Raw genomic sequence first — 14,950 nt, forward strand, 5'->3', positions numbered from 1 at the left:
TACATTAGGCTCATTCTGCACCCCAGGCTATTCTCAAGCTCGCCCCGCCTTCCTCTGTCTCTCAGGTGCTGGGATTACATGGACGCATTTTTGGATTTGGGGCATTCTGTGTGTCAACAGCAGCATCTCAGTTTTTCTAGGCAGCATGTGGTATCAAGCACCTTTTCACACAGCTTGCCACTTGCACATTTTCTTTGTAAATACGTTCGGAACTTTTGCTCATTTTGAAAAAATGAGCTGTTTTCTTATTGCTAACTTGTATTTTATGTATATGAGTGGTTTTTGTCTGTATATGTGTTTGTATGCCACATGCATGCCTGGTGTCTGCGAATTTCAGAAGAGGGAATTGGGGCCTCGGGAACTGGAGGTTCGGATGGTTGTGATGAAGGTGTTAGGACTCAAACTCAGGTCCTCTGGTGGAGCAGTAAATGCTCTTAACCACTGAACCATTGCCCAGTCGCTCTTACTGCTACATTCTAGTGGTTCTTTTTATATTTTTGATCTTTATCAGATACACAAGTGGCAAATATTTTCTCCTAGTCTCTGTTTTGTCATTTCCTTCTCTCCCGTTTCCTGGAAATGTTTTAATTTTTAAAGGAATCCAGCTTATTAGTCTATCTTTTGTGCATCACAACATTGGTGCAGTATCTAGAAGCTATCACCAGGTTCAAGACCATTTCTATTTCTTCAGTGTTATCTTCTAGAATTTTTATAGTTTTGTACTTTATGTATGTGATCCATTTTTATTTAATTTTTGTGAAGTATGCATAAGACCTGTGATTTGTGTCTGGAGTTCATCATCCCCCTTCCTCCTCCTCCCTTCTTTCTCCATGCCCTCTTTTCTCCTTTTCCCTCCTCCTCCCTTCCCCACCCCTCTTCAGCATGTGGAAGGCTAGCTGGTCCAGCCCCATTTGTTGAAACTGCTTTGTCACGTCACCCGGGCTGGCTGCACGTCCTTGGTCTTCCGAGAGCTGGGCTCACAGGCTCACACCGCCACAGCCAGGATGTCTATTCTGGACTGCATTGCCTATGCCCCTTTGCCAAATGTTAGTTGACTGTCTGTGCATTGGTCCATGCCTGCCTTTTCTCTTCTGCTGACTTTCTTTATGGATTTATTCACTTCAACCAGGATGCCTTGATTACATGTACAAATAGTAAATTTTGAAATTACATGGTGTAAACCCAGTATTGTTCTGATTCATACGGTGCTATTCTGAGTGGTCCTTAGCTCTCCATTAGACTTGAGAGTTTTGTAAGCATAACTGATCAGGAATTCTGATCGGGTTTGCATTGAATCTGTAGACTAGGTTGGGAAAACAAATTGAGCTTATCAGTTCTTCCTTGGGTTTTTTCATCAGCTTTTAGTTTTATCTTTATGTATATTTTGTTACTTATCTCTATATAGTTCACATTTTAGGAAGTTAATGTGTATATTTTACCTTCAATTTTCAATTCTATTCATATTTGTTCAATATTAGTAGATAAAAGAATGATTGATTTCTATAGAGTAACCTTGTATCCTGTAACCATGCTGTAATAGTTCAGCAGGTGAAGATCTTGCTGTTTCTTTTAGAATACCTACAGATAATCATTCTATATACTATGATGGTTAACTCTTCCATCTCAATGTGTATATTTTAATTTTTCTTTCCTTCTCTTAATACATTATCTAGCACATTCAGTACTGTGTCGAAAAGAAAAGGTGAAAATGGATCTTTTCATATTCCTGGTATCAGCAAAAGGTTTTTTATTTTCTCACCATTTAAATAGGTGTTAACTGGTGGGTGTTTTGGAGGTATTCTCTATAGGACTGAAACTTGTTTCCTCTCCTTTTTTTAAAGTTTTCTCATGCATTGATGTTGAATTTTTGTCAAAATTTTTATTGATGCTATAATGTGATTTTCTTAATAGTTTCTTGAAGTAATAGATTACAGCAATTTATTGTAAAATGGTAAGTCAGCCTCATATAACCTGGATAAATTCCACTGGTTATGATGTACATTTCTTTTTTATGCATTATTAAACTTTTAGTACATTATGGAATCTTGCATTTCTGTTCATGGGAGATACTGGACAGACATTTCTTATCTAGAAACGTGCTTAGTTTTTGGAATAAGGCTCTAGGGACTTCATAGAATGATCTAGGAAGCATCTCCTTTGCTTCTATCTTTGGAAAGGAATTGTAGAGAATTGGTATAACTTTCTTCTTAATGTTCGCAAGAAGTCACCAGTGAGTGCATTTGGCCTGGTGCTTTCTATTTTGGATGGTGATTAACCACTGGTGCAATTTCTGATCTGTTCAGATTGTTTCTCTCTGTGTGAGTAAGAGTGTATCCTTCAAGAGGCTGGTCTATTACACCCTGATTGTCAAATTTGTGGCATATTTGTTTCTATTTTTGTTATTATTTTACTTTCTATACAATTTATAATGTTGTCCATCTTTTTGGTGTCTTTGTGTATATGTTAGTGCATCTGTGTGTGAAAGTAGGAATACACCTCTGTACAAACATAGACAGAGGCCACAAGGCAACCTCTGCTTGCATCTGAAGCTTACCAGTTCAGCTTAGCCGACTGACAAAATCCCAGGATCTGCCTGTCTCTGCCTTCTCAATGCAACACTTACAAGGGCCCAGCACCACGCCCACCTGTTCCCATGGGCTCAGCAGCTTCAGTTTGTTCCCAGGATGTTGCCCCAGCTCCTCTTCCATTTTTCATATTGGCTACGTGTGTGTGTGTGTGTGTGTGTGTGTGTGTGCGCGCGCGCGCGTGGGTATTGAAATATATATATATATATATATATATATATATATATATATATATATAATGACATTTTGGAACTTTCCCCCACTTTGGACAATGGACAGTTTGCTCAGGTAGAAAATCAATAGAGAGGGCCAGCAAGATGGCTCAGTGGATAAAGGTGCTTATTGCCAAGCCTGATGACCTGATTTTGATCTCAGGAACCCACACTGTGGAAGGAAAGAATCAACTTCTCCAAGTTGTCTTCTGGCTTCTATGCGAACCATGGTACAGGATTGTGTGTACACACAAATGAAAAAAGAAAATCAACAAAAAGCGATGGATGGACAAAAGATGAGCTGGCCAAGTATGATGGTGTCTCTAAAGCCAGCTTCTGGGAGAACCAGGAAGACTGCATCTTGAGGCCAGCCTGGTCTACATAGTAGTAAGATAGCATCTCCCCCAAAAATAAACAAAATTCATGAACTATAAAGAAAAGAATGATAAATTGGATTTGATCAAAATAAAAACTGCTGTTCTCTGTAATAGAGCTATTAAGACAACAAAAGGTCACACTACAAATTGGGAGAAGATAGAATATTCTTATGTATATATCTAATAAAGCACTTAGGTTTAACATAGATGTACAATGAATTCCAAAAATACAGTAGTAAGATAGCCCACTTTTAAAACAAGAAAAGGTGAAGTCATTTTACCAAGGAAGATACATGAACAGCTGGTTAATATAAGCACATGGAAAATGTTTAAAAACCACTGGCATCAGACAACAGAGACTTTAAAGCACACTGGAGGAAACAGCTGTCGGAACGAACAGCACGTAAAGGTCTGTCCGGGTCAACTGTGCACGAGAACGTGAGTCAGTTCTCGCTCTTGATGGGAATGTGATGTACAGTAACGAGATTGCCAAAGGGTGCGGCGGTGTCCTATAGATGTAAACGAACAGCTACCATAGGAGAAAGCTGTCAAGATGGAGCGTTTTGCCTTCCACTTCCTAGAATTCAGACCCTGCACAGTCTTTTCCCTTTAAACATGGCTTGGATTTATTAACTCACTTCTAAGGGCCAGAATATGACAGCATGATCAGATGTATTTCCAAGTCTGGATTTTAAAGATAATGGCTTCTTTCCTGATTACATTCTTTTTCTTTTCTCAGACTGTTTTTTTTACTCTGAGGAAAGCCAGATGCTTGTCAGAAGGCTATTGCCTGCCAGCAGGGAGCGTCAGGAAATAGTCTAACTCAGGTGATGCCTGAGTTGAGCGTGCTCCCTACTCTCCTAAGCTGGAACTATCTGGCTGAGTCAGTCCAAGAGTCCTGCTCTAATGACACTGTGAGACAACACATTCTTGGTTGTTTTCAGCCTTTGGGTAATTGTTACACAACATTAGATAACTAATGAGCCAATTATTGCATTCCCATATACTTACCCAAGGGAGTTGTTGTTTTTTTAAGCAAATGTGTATTAAAAAAAAAAAAAGACTGGAGAGCCTTTTTAAGAGCACACTCTCTGCTCTCCCAAAGGACGAGTTCAATTCCCAGCACCTACATGGCAGCCCACTTCTGACTGTAATGCCAATTCCCAGTTCCAAGGGATCTGTCACCTTCACACCAATGCACATGTAATAAAAGTAAATACCTTATTTTTTTAAAAGGTGCAAATAAAAATTCAGGGTATGATTATGCACAATAGCTAAACTTGGAAAAACCCAAATGTCAACCAACAGGTAAATGACTAAATTGTGGCATGTTTATATAATGGAACGCTGAAATCAATAAAAAAGAACAAATGGAGACAACATGCACAAACCTCAAAAAGACTGAAAGGATGTGCACACACAGACACACACACACAGAGAATATATATCCATGAAATTGCTTTTTAAAAAACACTTCCAAAAGAAGTAATTGGAACGTTGTACTGGCTCTCAGGTTCCAGCATGTATCAAAACTACCTGGGGAGCAGTTAAAGCATGGAGTGACGTTTCTACTCTACGATCCTCTGGTTCTGCAGTTCTGTGAGAAGCTGCACTTGTGCAGAATTCCCAGGTGATGCTGATGCCATTTGGTCTCTTTATGTGGACTGTAGCTCTGAATGTTTATAGCCCTCTGTGCTGCATAACATCTTTTGGGACTGACATCAGAACACGAGGTTTGAGGGCGACGTCAGAAAGTTGGCTGACCAAAACTCCCCACCATTCTTACCGCCACCCCCAAAGATCCAAACAATGAATAATGACCCACATTTCAAAATAACTAAAGAGCAGTGGCGAATCGTGCAGCAGCAGCAGCAGCAGCAGCAGCAGCAGCCCTGTAGAACACAGAAGCCCAGGGCAGTCACACAGGGAAGGAAAAGAGACTCCGCACCCATCATCCTGTCTGAATCAGCCTGAAAGCAGGAAGGAGTTTACGGCTTGAGCTGCCCCCAGACAAGTAGCTGATGCTTCCCGTACCACCCAGGAACCGGAGTGCTCCTTCCCTGTGCCCTGTTCCTGGTACAGACGCCATTGCACCTCTCCGCTGCTGAGGCCGCCGGCGTTATGCCCACCAAGCAGCCCTTCAACCTAAACAGAGCCGCTGCTGTGCGCTACCCCCGGGGCCACATGACTGCAGAGCCGATCTGTCCTCCCGCGCAGTGGCTAGTATGCTGTGCCTTTAGGGCTGAAGCCAGGTGGTACCCCGCCCCCGGACAACACAGAGCATCCGGCTTCCAGAGCCACTGTTCCTCTAGTGCCACAGCCCAGCACCTGGCAACACAGGAAACCCAAGCCTCCGGGACACAGGAATAGAGGCACCCTCCTTACAAGAACACCAAACCTAACGTACTGTCCTCCTCCAAGACCCAGAGGCTCTACTCGCCAAGACATCGCATTACCCATCACATCAGTTCACACAGGCCAGGCCCTTACCTGGCACTGGACTAGCCCGCTCCTGGTCCAAGCTGTGGCGGCACCTTATCTCCCTAGAGAGTGAGGTTTCTGTATCTGCAGGTCCATACTGCTGCACCCAGCCCTATACAGCCAGGGCGACTGCTGTGTTTCGATGCCCCAGGGGTCTAAAGTCACAGCTCATGGCAGTTCATTCGCTGTTAAACCCAGAGCTCTCTGTGCTCTGCCACTGCTGCGTCCCAGGATAGGCGACCGGACCCCTGGGGCCTGACGGTCTAAATCATTCCTTCCCCTGGGCCAGCCAGTGTCAGAGGGACAGCTGGGCCTAGGCCCGGCACGGCCGTGTGCCTCAGTGCAGCAGATCCTGGTTTAGTGGGAGAACTACGTTCTCTTGCAGACTAGAAAGGGAGTGACCTTACGTCTGAAGTCCCAGGCACAACAGCAGTTTTGTAAGACTCTGAACCCAACAATCCGAGCCTACGGCCCCCCAACCTGTGTGCACTGCTCAACAGTCGGAGCCACACGGACACTTCGCTCCTCCATCTGTATAAACCAGGAAAGCCTTCCCCAACCTTGCTGATTCTTGAACATCCATGTTTACTGCAGCACTCTGGACTCAGCCTAAGTGTCCACCAACAAATGAATGCATGACGGAAACAATAATTTCATTCCACGGAGAACAAGAAAGAAATCATGACATTCACAGGAAGACGGATGCAACCAGCGATCGTTATATCAGACTCTAAAGTGTGTGTGAGTGTGTGTGTGTGTGTGTGTGTGTGTGTGTGTGTGTGTGTGTGACATGAAACATAACACTATAAAACATAAAACTATAAAGGGGAGAGAGTGGTCTCGACGTCAGGGTTGGGGCAACCATCAAGGGTTACAGAGCACATGCACCATGAAAACGGAGTAGGGGACTCTTAGAAAAACAAAGGGAGCAGGGGCTCAGAGGGTGAGGTATTTGCCATGCAATGATGGGGGTCGGAGTTTGGGTCAGCACCCACTTAAATGCCATGTGGGCCTGGCCATCTGCCTGTGGTTCCAGCGCACGGAGGTGAGGAGATGCCCAGAGCGAGCTAGCTAGCTGAACTAGCCTAGTCAGGGAGTTCCGGGCTCAAGTGAGAGGCCCTGCACCACTGTGGAAGGTGGAGAATTCAAATTCTAGCCCGATTACACACATGTGCACGTGTGCGCGCACATGCACATATGTGAACGCGCACACATATACACTATACACACCACAAAGCATATACAGGCCAAAAAAATTTAAGAAAATAGACCAGTGAAAAGGAAGGGCTGTGGTAAGGTGAATAAGAACAAACAATTATATATATGTCTGAAAAATGGCACAATGGAACATTCCTTTATATGCTAGCAAAAAGCAATGGAAAAAGGAATGTTCAAAAGAACCTACAAATAACTAAAACTAATGCGCAAGTTGAGCAAGGCCGTGGATACAAAGTCAATGCACAGAAATCGACTGAGCCTGTTAGTCTCTCTCCAGAGACGGCCAGTGTGAATTCCTTCTGCCTCTCTGTGCATGTGCCACTCCGTACCATATGACGTCTGTTTGCACTCTTGAAACTGGAATACCCAGTGACTTCTCCAGACAGTAAATAAATAGAAGTTCAGGAATTAGCCTGAACCCTATATTTTATATAAAAATTATGATAGATCTTATACCAAAATATGAAAGCTAAATCTATTGAGCATCTAAAAAACACAGTCAGGAATAAGCTCACAGCTTTGGATAAATATGTCTTAGGATACAAATAGCATTCATTATTAAAGAAAACCCAATCATCCAGGTATCAAAAATTAGGAATTTCTCCTTTAGGACGGATTCAAATTGAAAAGGGCTAACCACAGCCGAAGACAGATTAGTCACAGCTCATCTATCTGATAAAGGGTGCATACAAAAGCACGGAAAAGGGTTGAGTGATGTATCAGTGTTTAGAAGCACTTGCTACTCTCGCAGTGGGTAGAGGGCCTGGGCTCAGTGCCCTCGCCAATATGCTGGTAACAATCTGTAACTTCCGTGTAGGGGAACTGGCACCTTCTTCTGGACCCCATGGGCACCAGGAACACATGTGGTGCACGTATGTCCATATATGTGTGTGTATGTATACATATAAGTATGTATGTATGTATTTACAAACCCTCATATACATAAAATAAATCCCTTTTTTAAAGTATTTAAAGACTTCTATTAGTTTGTTTGTAAGTGTGTGTGTCTCTGTGTCTGTGTGTGTCTGTGTGTATGTGCATGTATGTTAGGTGTGGGTTTGTGCCTGTAACTGCAGGTGCCTGTAGAGGCCAGAATCACCAGATTCCCCTGGAGCTGGAGTTACAGACTGTTGTGAACATCCTGATGGGAATGCTTGGTTCTCTGCAAGAACAGTAAATACTCTTAACTTCTAAGTCATCTCTCCAGCTCCTGAAACACTATAAGTGAATAATGAAAAAAAGAATCAGTACAAATTTTTAAAGGGGCAAAAGATTTTACACTTCACCAAAGATATCTAAAAGGCCAATATGTGTATAAAAAGGTACTTGGTCTCATTATCTATCAGAGAAATACATATGAAAATTATAATTAAATGCCAACAAACACCCCTAGGCTGGCCGAAATGAAAGGGACTGCTAATACCAACCTTTAGCAAGAATGCAGAACAATTGGAGCGTTCATATTAGTGAAATGTCAGATTAAACAACAACCCTATAATAATGTTAGATGGTCACCAACCTGTAACTTACCTGAAGGTATATCCAGCAGAAATGAAAGCCTATATTCACAAATAGACTTGTCTGAGAAGGTTTACAACAGGCTTTGCAATGGTCATAAAGTCTGCTTACACTGAGACTATAGAATAATCCAGGAATGCGACCAGGAGTGTGTGCAAACAAACTGTGGTTTAGTCACATCATGCACCAATATTCAGCAATTTGAAAAGTCAATAAAAACTATAGCTTGGGTGCTAGCCAACAGCCCTCTTATTGGATGGAAGGCCCATTCAACATGAAGGAAATGAGACCTGGAAATGAGACTATCCAGAGCTAGTACAGTCATGATCTTGGTGGGAAACCTACAGCTGCTTCTTTATTAAACCAGCATAATCCCAACCATAGTATAAATGTTTGTCCTTATGCCCACAGGTAAGCTCAGTTCTCACTGTTCATCAGAGAAACTTTGCAACAGACAAGGACCATTACAGAAAACTACAACTGACCGTAATGTAGAGAACTAGAGATGACGTGGTGGCCAGTCACGATGGACACTTCTAACACAATTCCTGCACCTAAGGCTCAGGGGTCATTACAGAAGACTCAGTGAAATGATCATAAGAGCCAGGGAAACAGGAAGTTTAAGGCCACACCCAGCATACTTCACCAATATGGCTGCCTGAACATGACCTTAACAATGAGACCTCCAACAGATATGGTAACATAGAACGGGAAAGCTAGGGGCAACTGGAGAATGCTGAGAGCATGTATGTGTGTGTTTGTATGTGTGTGTGTGCATGTGTGTAAAATTATACAGTCTGTGTAGGTTGTATTTATGCATTTAGGGATGTTTACGTGTGTGTGTGTGTGTGTGTGTGTGTGTGTGTAACAACAACTGAAGATAAAGAGGCCATGAATAAAGAGATTGAGCAAGGGAATTACTGGAGGGAGGAAAAGGGAAGAGGGAAATGATGCAGTGTAATTTCAAAAAACAAAATTATTATGAGGAGCATGGATGAGTCATTGGGATATAATGCTGAGCTAATAAAATCATGCATATCAAACCAAATGATTCAATTTACATGGCATTCAAGGACAGGCAAAATTAATAATGGTAATGGAAACAGTATCATGGCTGCTTTGAGGAGCAGGCTGGAGCTTTCTGCGGTTATGAAATCTTTCACACCTTGGTTGGCTACCATTTGTAAAACACTAAGAAGTATGGAGGCCACATACCATTTCCAGGAACAGAGGACATGCTAGCAAGTCATCTCACCGAGGTCTTACCTCCTTGCTGAGTCAGAGAAAAAATATTTTTCAAAATATGTACAAAAAGGTCATGGAAGCCAGGTTTTGTGGTTCATCTCTCGCACAGTTCTAGCACTTTGGGAGGAGGCAAGAGGATGACGGCAAGTTCCGTGCCCGGGAGACAGTGAGACCCCGTCTCCCAACTAAATAAAGTAACTAACAATCACAGAAGCGGTGACGAGTTAAGCTTCTTCCCTTTGAAGTTCATCATCATACCTGCTTTTATATATTTCTCATTATTTATTAAATAATTGGGATATGAGATAGTCCCACAGAAGAAAAGGATTTCAATGAAGATTACAGGTTTCAGCCTTGTTTGTACAATAGCTCAACATGGGTCTATTGGGTTTTGCTTTAGAAGGTGGAGATCTGTGTTTTCTCTCTTCTAGTTGCTTTTAAATAGCCATGATGATCAGCCACTGCTATTTGGAGTTTTATATAACTGTGCGTGTTTTATGCTATTATCTTAATGGAGCAATGCGATTAGTCAGCACTTACTCATAAGTCCTTTAAGCAGTGACTTGAACTCTGATAATGTGTACTCCCTGGTGGGCTTTTGACCAGCTCTAACCCCCTAAGCCCAATAAGGTATGCTTCTGAGATGAAAACATACGGAGATCAACGTCTATTTTGATCACATAGTCATACTGCTAAGTAAACCTACCAGGCCACTGTTTGAGGTGGAGATCCTGTTCCGCAGCCAGCAGACCACCGAATGGAGTTACTTGGGCCAGAATGCCATGTCTGCATACTGAAACTAAATTGTTTTATCTGACTTTTTGAGGAATCAGGAGGATGACAGCTAAATTCCAAACAGATCAGTTTTAGCGGACGTGGTAAGGAAGCCTCTCTGCTTTGGCCTTCACAAAAGGAGCTTGGGGTTGGCAATCCACTATACCACGTCCTTTCCTTATTTCTGTTCAAGCCAGTCTCTAAACCAGAATGTTCTGCCGTGATGATAGAGCACCTTTACATAAGAGGCAGCTCAATTCAGGACTCACTCAAAAAAAAAAAAAAAATTCACTAGGGCTGGAGAGATGGTTCAGCAGCAGATAAGAGTACTGGCTGCTCTCCCAGAGGACCTGGGTTCAATTCCCACCCACGTGGCAGCTCACACCCGTCTGTAGTTTTAGTTCCAGAGCTTCCTGCACCCTCACACAGGTATACATACAGATATGCTCACACACCAATGAACATAAAATAAAAATAAACTACACACTTAAAAAGATCGCTTAAAAATTCACTTAACCAATCACTGAAGACCAGTTGTTATTTAAATGTGTTGAATTTCTTAAGGACATTGGCGCTGCCCTGCCCTCTGCTTTAGAAGGCAAGCCTGCACCATGAGAAGGCTCAGGTGTAAGAACTGTGCACATCTGCCTTCTCGTCTTCCAGCAGCTGTGGGTGCGGCCCTCTGTCCCCCTGGGACTCCACTCTCCAAGGAGGACATAAGGATTGCAGCAAAACTCAATGGAAAGTAGAGCTTGAACTCTGAAAACTATCAAGGGGAAGAAAAAAACGCTCTCTGCATGGCCTGGTGCTGCCTCCTGAAGGTGTCCACCCGAGCTTCAAAAGCGGAGTCTTGGGAAGAAATAACGCGTGCAAAGGAGATCTGGCTTATGCATGCTTATCATGTAATGAGTGCTGTGCTAAAGCTGGTAAGTACATTTTGAGATACAAATAATGACAATAAGACCTAATTTACAAGTGAGAAGACTCACACTCACACACACACACACACACACACACACACACACACACACACGCACACACATGATTAATTGCTAAAGGTCACACGCCTTTAAGGAGTGAAATGTGCTGCTCCAGTAGACCATGCCTATTCCCACTCTGCATCAGCTCTCAATCTGTCCTCTTAAGAATCACATCTTGTTTTGCTTTGTATCTTTAAGTCAGACCTTAGTTTGAATAGTAAGGACGGATTTTAATCAGCAACGCAGCAGTGAACCAAGAAGGCATCTGGGCTGACACAGGTTGCACTTCAACTATTTAGAAAGGTGACGAAGAAATATTTTAAGGAGAAGGGGAAGGAACTGAAAAGAGAGGGAAGAAGCACAGTAAAGTCTGGAGAGGGAAACTTACAGAGAGCAGAATGCTTGGGTTTGCGGTCTGGTGACCAACAGCTTTAGGCTTATGAACTCCCCACAGAGGCCAAAGCCAAGGGCTCTGCCTCCGGGTGTTGGCTGCCTAGCAGGAGATTGTGTTGGTATCCCTTAGTTTTCTCGGCATGAACCTTTGCGGCAGATGGTGGCTATCGGCATCCTAGAGACACGGCCTGGAGGTGTTAGAATTATATTACTGGACTCCCCCCCCCAACTTTTATGGTCCCAGGTTGAGGCCCAGTTGAGAAGCAGGCTCAGAAATGGGGTAGAGATTAGGCAAGAAGATAATCTGCCATCTACTAAATGCCAATCATATATATAAACTATATATGTATAAAAATAGCTGAAGATTCGGCAAATGAATCTTGTGGAAAGAACTGAAGCAGGTGCTTCTGGCTAGGTGCAGTTGGCTGCAACCTGTGGAGGAATGAGCTATATGCTACAGAAAGGCTTCGGCTGCATGGTCGCCAGCCGATTCAACCAGCTATTTGACAACGAATCTGACCCTTTCAAGGTACTGGAGGCAGCAGAGGACAAAAGAAGCCAATGGGGAGGCATTGGGAGGCCTGGCTAACTCCCACGTGGTGGTTAAACAGTTTTGTAAAGAGTCCCAGGACTACAGGAAACCACTGCACCCAGCAGCACGGCTGGCAAAAAGAAGATGCAGCTGCTGGTGGCACTTGAGAAAGACAGAAGACGACTAGTTGGAAGACAACCTGATCAACAACTTCAGAGTGAAGGAAAAACAGTTTCTAGGAGACCAGAAAGACAATTTAACTCCTCATGAAAAAGAATTGAAAAGCCGCTTAAAGAAAAGGGTGAAGGAAGCGAAATTTCAGCTGATGGACGGAACTTCTGAGGCCAGGGTGGCTTTGGAAGGGGTCAAGGAGGCTGTAGCTGTGGAAGGGGCTGGATGTGAGATTTGACTCTCGCGGCAACCATGAACTGATAGGCATAGAGGAAGTGAGAGACCTGGTTTGGAGCATGGAGGACGTGGCTCTCACAACCTCGGAGCTGTCAAAGGTGAATTAACCAATTTGGATCAACTGTGACTGAGGGAACATGAAGGTGAAGAGCACCAGGGGCAGACACCTCAAACAAGGAGAACGAAGTTGAAGAGGTTAGAGAAGAGGGTCCAAAAGAGATGACTTCTGATGAGTGGAAAGTTATTCAAAAGAAAGGCCGAGCAAAAGCAGAATTTAGTATTTGAAAACCAAATAAAGGTCCTGATGGACAATGGAAAGGCGGTTTATTCTACATAAATAAAAAAGTGAAAAGGCTCATGTCAAAAAGTTGGCTATGGACCATTGTTTTCAGAAGCCAGCAAATGATATACATCTCAACTGGGGATCAGTTTTGGAGAGCTAAGCTGCCCAGGACGTGGTGGCAAGAGAAGACATGCTGGACTTGGGTGTGCTGGTCACACAAACTGTAGCTGACCCAGAGGCATTCCCAGTGCTGGCCTAACTGGGTGCCGTAATGCAACACTGGTCCCTGCTCAAAGCTTTCGCTTGCTTAAGGATCCCAAACAACTTAGAATTAAAAAGCAAGCAAGCAAACAAACAAACAAACAAACAAAAAACAGTCATCAATACCATTCCTACCTAAAGGCTGAATTTTATCTGTTTTAAAAATGAGCTTCCCCAGCTACACAGAAGTAGCAAATATGTTAGTTAAGTTTTATCTTTAGAAATGTATTGGTTGCAGAAGGTTTACATAATTTTCAGAGGTTATGCATTCTTCATGAATACTTTTGTATTGCTGCTTTCAAATATGCATTTCTAAACTTGAAATTCAGGTGTTAACAGTGTGTACCAGAGAAGAAGAAGGGGAAGAAGAAAAAAGAAGAAGAAGGAGTGGAGGAGAAGGAGGAGGAGGAGGACGAGGAGGAGGAGGAGAAGAATGAGAAGAGGAGGAAGAGGACAAGGAAGGAAGCGAAGCGGAGGAGGAGGAGGAGGAGGAAGCGGAGGAGGAGGAGAATTGACAGCAGTCCTGAGGTGGTTTGACTGAGAACGGCCCCCACAGGCTCAATGTTTGACTACTTCGTCCCCATTTGTAGAATTGTTTGGGAAAAATTGGGAGGTGTGGTCTTTTTGTAGGTAGACTGTCACGGGGGGGGGGGGGGGCTTGGGGTTTCAAAGGCCCAGGTTAGTGCTCCCTACTCTGTCTCTCTCCCTCTCCCCCTTCTCATGCTCCATCCTCTCTCCCTCTCCCTCCTTGCTCTTTTCTCTCCCTGTGTAGTATACTGGCATCAAACTCATAGTGACCCTCCTGCCTCAGCCGCCCAAATGACAGAACTACAGGCATGCACCACTAGGCCAAGTTTAGAAGGCATAAAGGTCTTTAAAATCTCAAACATACAATGCATCTTAGTTCCCATTTCTCTAAAGATAACCTATAAAGTCCATTCAGTCAGCCCACTTAAAATAGAACCAAAGTTTCCTTTGTAGCAATTATAACTTGGCAAGTTCATTTCACCTTATGTTTAACAAATTTTAGTTATAACTACAATTACTTGCTAACACTCAGAAATGAACAAATCAGGTTGGTGATGTGGCTGAGTAGGTGCTTACCTAATATGCATGAAATCCTGGGTCTCCAACCCTGCATGAGAGTGAGTGAGTGAGTGGGAGAGCAAAGAAAAAACTGAACAAATCTGAACCTGAACAAATCAAGCAGTGCTTAGGCATAGCTTTTCCTACAAAAATTATTTTAAATTGGGCAGGAGAGATGGCTCAGCTATTAAATGATAGGCTCACAACCAAAAAATAAAATTTTCTATGAACGGACCTCCCCCCTCATTAACATGTCATTTCTATAAGGCTTTATTTATAAAAGAAATTTCAGATTATTGAAAAATTTCTCAAAGTCTATTTAAGAAAAACTATTTATTTTTACATATATGAGTCTTCCCACTACATGGATGTAGTATGCATAGTGTGTGTGTGTGTGGTGTCCAGTGAAGCTAGCAGAGAGTGTTACAGCCCCTGGAACTGGAGTTAAAGATGGTTGTGAGCAGCAGCCACGCAGGTGCTGCAAACTGAACCCTGGCCTTTGGCAGGAGCAGCTCTTAACTGTTGAGTCATCTCTTCAGTCTCCAGTGTCTGCTTTTAATTCTGATCTCTACTGCCATTTTTAAAAAGAGGCAAGAA

At 43.1% G+C, this 14,950-nt stretch overlaps 1 pseudogene; it reads left to right on the plus strand.

Moving 5' to 3' along the window:
* Nucleotides 1–12,225: 12,225 nt before the first annotated feature.
* On the plus strand, nt 12,226–13,689 carry LOC129687394 (plasminogen activator inhibitor 1 RNA-binding protein-like; annotated as a pseudogene).
* The last annotated feature ends 1,261 nt before the right edge of the window (nt 13,690–14,950 follow it).

Source organism: Psammomys obesus, unplaced genomic scaffold (assembly GCF_907164565.1).
Source record: "Psammomys obesus unplaced genomic scaffold, mPsaObe1.curated_primary_1811, whole genome shotgun sequence".
Taxonomy (NCBI): Eukaryota; Metazoa; Chordata; class Mammalia; order Rodentia; family Muridae; genus Psammomys; species Psammomys obesus.